General features: G+C 43.2%; 1 pseudogene; it reads left to right on the forward strand.

The window, feature by feature from the left end:
* Positions 1–2,187: 2,187 nt before the first annotated feature.
* On the forward strand, positions 2,188–3,356 carry LOC127339400 (outer envelope protein 61-like; annotated as a pseudogene).
* Positions 3,357–7,450: the final 4,094 nt, after the last annotated feature.

Genomic DNA, 7,450 nt, shown 5'->3' on the forward strand with positions numbered 1-7,450 from the left:
AGGCTTTCAAGTATTCTTTGTCTCCCCTTGTGTCGAATCAATAAATTGGGTTTTACTACCCACGAAGACTGATGCGATCCCCTATACTTGTGGGTTATCAGAGAACTACTCCCTCCTCATCATAGGAGACAGCAGCGGCGATGAAGATGGCGGTGATGTCGATGGAGAAGCCTTCCGGGGGCACTTCCCCGTCCCGGCGGCGTGCCGGAACAGAGACTTCTGTCCCACGAATCTTGGCTTCGCGATGGCGGCGGCTGCGTAACTTTTCTCGTCCCGTGGCTTATTCCTTTAGGGTTTTCGCGACAGAGTCCTTAAGTAGGCGGAAGGGCAGCCTCGGAGGGGCCCTGGTGGGGCCACACAATAGGGGGGCGCGCCCCACCCCTTGGCCGCGCCACCCTGGCGTGTGGGGCCCCCCTGGCTCCCCTCTGGTCTCTCTCCGGTGTTCTGGAAGCTTCGTGGAAAAATAAGGTTCTGGGCGTTGATTTCGTCCGATTCCGAGAATATTTCCTTTGTAGGATTTCTGAAACCAAAAACAGCAGAAAATAGCAACTGGCCCTTCGGCATCTCGTCAATAAGTTAGTTCCGGAAAACGCATCAAAACGATATAAAGTGTGAACAAAACATGTAGGTATTGTCATGAAACAAGCATGGAACATCAGAAATTATAGATACGTTGGAGACGTATCAGTGCTTTAGACCCATGAGATTGCAGACAATATCTCCAAGATGATTGTAAAAGAAGTCGCATAGATGCAATGCTTAATTCACAAGGCGCCACCTGCCCGTTTTGTATTGCACCGGTGCCCATCCCCATATCCTCATAATCTCGTCCATGTCGCACTCCGATGACATTGTCACGTGCCCTCGACAGCAGCAACATGGTGCTTAGCTCGTGTGTGGACGCCGAGGCGGGAGGCAGGCCACCGTCGGCTGGTGACGAGCGTTGTGGTGGAGCTGGTAACCACTATGCACACTGATTAGTAGTCCCTGTGGTCTGTGGACATTGATTCCAATTGTTCAAGAAGTAGACAAGAAAAATCATCTTGAATCATTCATTCCAACTGCCCATGAATCAGTTGCAGGAAACAAGATGAAATCTTCGCTGACCTGATGAAAGCATCTGCAATCTCAAAACCCAACCTAAAGAAGGTGCATGAATTTCCAATTTCTCACGTTCCTATGAATCTATGATGTCCTGAATGGAATAAGGTTATAAAAAATCTGGTAAGCTAAACATATGGAATATAGGACGATGAGGGCAGACGACATATGACAGCGGTGTACGATGATGATGGTGATGCCGATGCGGTCAGTACGTGGGGTGTGAGGCACATGGGCACAGTGATGGGGCACTCAGTTGCAGTGGAACGGGCCGGCGGCTAGGGCATCGTGTGTGGACATGCTATGTTTTGGAGAGAGACGAGCGGACTGTTTTGAAAAGAAGAGGCAGAATCGACGAAGAAGGAAATGCAAAGACAAATAAATAATTTATTACGTGATTGATTAATTACCGTGATTACCTTAGTTCCTAATCTATAATTATGAAGGCAAAGATTGATGCTGGACAGATCTGTCCTTGTGGACGTGATTGTGTTGGATGTATGTCCTTGATTGATTGAGCATGTGTTTCCTTGATTGATGTTGAATGGGTATGTTTTCTTATGAACGTGATTTGTAAATATCCTTGATTAATGCTGAATGGGTTTGTTTCCTTACGTGTCTGTGATTGACGCTGAATGTGATTTGACGATGGATGTGATGATGAATGGCTAGGATCTTCCGAATGTTTGATGTCAAAGTGACATCATCCCCAACTCCAATATAATAGTAAAGATGAAAATCAGATAGATAAGCGGCGGGACCTTTTTTGTTGGGTAGTCGAGTGGTACCAGCCAGCCGGTCTCGGGATGCTCAGTCTCCGTCCGATTCAGAGCCCAAACACCATAAACAACAACGGCCCATCGAGCCGATTTCGGATTGAACTCCGTATCCGGCTTGCACACCTCCCCGACAGTTCAATAAATACAACAACGCGATTGTTACAAAATCCACAGTCAAAAAAGCGACGGAAAGAAAAGAAAGACAAGCGAGACGCACAGGAGAGCTCCTGGACGCTGCTTGGTTTTCGCCTAGATTCATCGGCGTTTTCGACTCGCCTCGACTCCATCGGGATCGCTCGCCGCCGCCATGATGAATCCGGAGCTGATGAGGATGGCGCAGGAGCAGATAAGCCGCATGCCCCCAGACGCCTTCGCCAGGATGCAGCAGCAGGTGATGTCCAACCCCAACCTGGTGAGGCAAGCAACCGAGAGCATGAGAAACATGAGACCCGAGGACTTCAAACGAGCCGCGCAGCAGCTCAACCACACAACGCCAGAGGAAATTCTTTGTATGACTGATAAAATCGCCAACGCCAAGCCCGAGGAGCTCGCCGCCATGAAGGCCCAAGCCGACGCACAGATGTCGTACGCGATAGCCGGTGCCAAGATGTTGAAGCAGCAGGGGAACGAGCTCCATGGCTGTGGCCAGTACACAGATGCTGCTGCCAAGTACAAGCGTGCCAAGGATAACCTGAAGAACGTACCGTCAGTAGCTGGGAAACGCTCCAGCTGCAGTGTGCCCTGAATCTAATGTCTTGCTACCTGAAATCAGCCCAGTTTGAGGAATGCGTGAGTGAGGGTTCCGAGATTCTAGCCTATGACTCGAGCAATGTTAAAGCCTACTACCGAAGGGGACAGGCTTACAAGGAACTGGGAAACCTCGGGGCTGCGGTTGCTGACCTGAGTAAAGCCCACGAAATCTCCCCCGAGGATGAAACTATTGCCGAGGTTCTCCGAGACACTCAAAGGAAACTTGCAACTAACCTGCCAAAGGGAGTTGTTATCGAAGAAATCGTAGAAGAAGAAGATAGTTTCCAGCCTTCGTTTCCGCAAAACGTTGTTGAGGAGAAACCTGATGAAATAGACCAAAGGATGGACCAGCCGTCACTTCATTCTCTACCTTCCGCAACTGATATGCAGGACGTTATGAGAAACTTTATGGAAGACCCTGGAACGCAACAGGTGCTTACATCCATGATGAAAAACATGAGTCCGGATATGATGGCAGAGATGAGTAGGCAGTTTGGTTTGAATCTGACGACGGAGGATGCTGCCAAAGCCCAAAAGACCATGTCAGAATTATCTCCGGAACATTTGCAGAGAATGATGAAGTGGATGGACAGAGCACAACGAGGAGTAGAAGCCGCAAAGAAGGCAAAGAACTGGCTCATAGCTAGGAAAGGCATGATCATCGCTATTGTCCTGCTGATCCTAGCCTTCATTCTCCAACAGTTTGTCGGTTTCTTCAGTAGGTGATGCATGGCCTAAACATCCATGATGGCCAATCACACCGTGCATCCCATAGATTGGATACAGATAGTTGTTCAGTAGACATTTTTTTCTGAGAGCGAATTGATATCATGCAAATAATGATGTCACTGGGAAGGGCCGATATGTGTGCATTTCTTGTTCTTTCATCATATGTGTTTATAGATTGTAATAGAATAGAAGGAACAGTTTCTAGTATTATTATTTGGACAATATACTGACATGTAATCTTATGAGTGAATTCCGGTTTTTACCCCCTATTTTGTCAATTTTGACACTGATTACCCTATTTGACAATTTTTCATCTTAATTACCCCATTTACGAAAATTTTGTCAAATTTTACCCCTTTTAAAAAATTATAGCGTGTTGACATGTAGGTCCGCGCCATCAGTCCATGTGGCATGACATGTATGCGATTTTCGGTCTCCTGGTTCTTTCTCGCAACTATAGCAGACCGTTGCCTGGTTCTCCCGCACCCGACATACCACCTGGGCTGAACCACGGTCACTCAAGCGGCGGCGGCCAATGCTCAAGCGGAAGCGGACGGTGCTCATGCAGAGGCGGCAGCTTCGGGCGGGTGCCCAAGCGACTGAGGTCGCGGGTGCTGCATCTGGTGGTAAAGCGTGCAAATGTTTGGAAAGATTCTAATTGCAGGTGCTCTTACTGTTACTGTTGCTATGCACTTCTACAAGAAACTATGGTCACTCGGTGTAGTAGACTAGTGTAGATGCTAGGTTAGATACTTCTCTGTACTAGATGACCTGTTGCGCTATCGCGCAAATGGCAGAATCAATACATGAGAGAAATGCCTAAATCAATGCAAACAAAATCACATTAATAATATGCTAATGGACGCTAATATATAGGATGAACCTGCATCCCAGCACAAAGATCGAACCCGAGCCTAAATTAAAGCCATATCTTATCAGTAAGTGAATACATGGTGATAATCAGCAAGAAATAAAAGGCAAATGAATCAACGGTAAGTACACAACTCATACTTTGGTTGCAAACCAGGTTGATCAGAAAATCACCAATAGCAATACACTACCATACAATACAGCCGATAGAATATGTATCGTTATACTCTGATGGTGTCTAAGATAGATAGGTAATATAAGTGGGAAGCTATTAAATACATATAAATAAGGAAAAGGGGTTAAACAGAAAATTAGGATTTGGGCATTCTAACTCCAAACCGTCCAGAACTCCGGTAAGGTAGCGCCGTCCCGAATTGATCTCTCGCTAACTGTCAGGCTGCTACCAAATTAGAGCAGAGCGGCAGGTCCATGGCCTATGGCTTTGCTCGGAGAAGATGGACCGCCAAAACTGCAGAAGTTAGTACGCCTTGCACCTCAGGAGCCATGTTTAACCGGGACACAATCCTAATTTCTCTCTTTATAAGATTGTTAACAAGGTCGGCGATAGAAAAAATGCCTATCAATGAACAATTAAAACCAGACACCAAGTTTTGTACACCACAATAGCAAACTTAGAGTAGTCCCACAAAGTGAACATAAAGAACAGAGCTTTAATTAAAATCATATAACTATATAATAAATTGCAGGTGAAAATGGCCGAGGTACGGAAAAGGAAGAACGCTTCACTAACAAAAATGGAATACCAATCAGAAATCTTAAAGGTAGCATACATATCTGAATTACTACGTGCCTCATCAGGGTTTTGGGACTTCAACAGCTGTACAACGAAGTGCACATAATTTGATCTACATCATTCATATGAATCGTTTAACAATTACTGTTCAAAGAGATCTAAAAGACAAGACTTGATATCGAATTCATAAAGCTGCCTGTAGAAAGCAAGGTGCAAGAATAGAATTAAGACTTGCATGAAGTCCTACAAATCTTACATCACAATATGTTGAACATCAAGGGAGAACGGTAGACACTTAATTAAAGTTATTTTTCCTCGTCAGTGAGCTGTCTTAAACGTGTCTTGCATTTGACAGGAATAAACATTTACAGGCATGTTTATTAGTCAAAAGAATCAAAGTAGCAGAAACTGGTTATTAACCTTAGTTATTCGTGCAAGCTGCACTCCTATGGTTCTAGGGCTTCAATATCTTGCAGGAAACAAATATATAAATCATCATTTCTAAGAGCAAAGAAACTATTAGTCACCATTTCTAAAAACTGTGTTGCATTACAACCAATATATGATGGAACTAAAACTCGCTAAGAAAAGCCTATACTGCAACAGAGCACTGCACAGCTAGAAGATACCTGACAGCCTTTAATGGATTTAGTGAAACTTTCAGTTAAAATGAGGATCCCGAACGGTTCTTCACCAACTGCAAAAGAATTAGATAGTTGCATTCAGTACAACCATATAATACGGTGCTTGTTTCACAGATCTAATAGAGATGCACTTCAACAAGTAGGCTGCTTATCACATCACTGCAACGACAAAAAAGTTGACTGAATATGCATATGGATTGCAGCAGACTTAAAATAGTAGCAGGTCTATTGGAATGACAAAAGAAAAGTGTAACTGAAGTGATTTATACATGCTGAACTGTATCCAGGAATGGAAATATGACCTTCTATGAGCTCTGAATCTCCAGCCAACAATCATATCTCCAACAAATAAGAAAGCATAGTCCATCAGGAGATCTATATTCTATCCTTCTATAAGCACCGACCCTTCTCTGAACAATTATAATTATAAATAACTCTATTGAGCAATAGGAAGCACACATGCAAAATCAAAGCAAGCAACTGCAGTGCTTTAAAAAAACTGCCATTATCTTCTTGCCACAAAGATATCACAATCCATAATATAGCAATAGCACTAAACATGCAACTATTAATCATTAATACCAACAAAAAGGTTGGAGTCAATGATGGTTACTACAAAAAAAAACATGTATATCATATTAATGTCCACAGTGGCTGGAAGACATTGATCTACCATGTTTTTTTGGAAAAGAGGTAGACCTCCGATTCCCACCATAAGAAACTAAAGCAGTACTGTGAAGACAAATAAGCTGCAATACCTGTAAGTAGCTATATATCTGTGCTCAAACTTTCCCGTCTAAAAAAATCCTCTGCTCAAACTGAAAACATATGTACATACGTCCTCCCTAGAAACAAGCATCACCACTCTCTACACAAGACATGCCAACTACTGCACAATCTCTAACATGAGTGGCCTGATGGGTCACGTTGTTTTTCATCTGCAAGTGAACATGATCAACACCAATACGAAATAGAGATTCTGGGGAGAGAAACAAAACATCATCAACCGAATCAAATTGCAATGGCTTAGTAACCTATTTGTTGATCCGAGATATTATCCAGTTGCATCGATATAGCTAGCGTACTATATTTAGGCGAGAAAAGTAACAGTCAAATTTTCAGAAGCGTTGGCATAGGTAGTAATTTTCAGAATTAACCTATTTTCAGAACAATTCTTCCATGAATCATGGACCAGAAAATGCATGCACCAACAAAGAATTAATGCAATAGTGCTGTAGTTATAGAATTGCAGAAGCCAAATGAGCAGTTTACTACCATCGCAGGGTGCACATTCCATAAAATATAATGAGGAAATGCATTACCAAAAGTCAATCTTTTGGAAGAAATCATCTACAAAAGACCCGATTGAGCATATCAGGTGAGGCAAGTTGAGAGATAAAAAACATGCGAGAGCAAGATGTGCCGTAGCAGGCCTCGAGGATGAGCAGCTACATATACATTAATCCTCCCATCAGTTGATTTTCAAGAGCTATTCAGCAGCTATATATATGCTTCTGATCAGCAGCAGCCATATATTGTTCAGTCAACAGAATCAGTATTTGTTGGCATTTCCAAATAAAAGCACATCGCTACCTTCAGAAAATGTATTTCCCTTTAGTTGATTTTCAAGAGCTATTCCTATAAACAATAGTACATGAAAGATCCTCTGCCATAACCGAGTCACAATATCATGATCTTGGCGTAAAGCTTTACCACTACACAATATTTATATAATTGACAACATACCTATAAACAATCAGAATGTTTGACCATCTTTTGGATCGATGTACACCCATTTTTCTAAAATCTGACCCCGCCACTGA

This window comes from Lolium perenne, chromosome 3 (assembly GCF_019359855.2).
Source record: "Lolium perenne isolate Kyuss_39 chromosome 3, Kyuss_2.0, whole genome shotgun sequence".
Taxonomy (NCBI): Eukaryota; Viridiplantae; Streptophyta; class Magnoliopsida; order Poales; family Poaceae; genus Lolium; species Lolium perenne.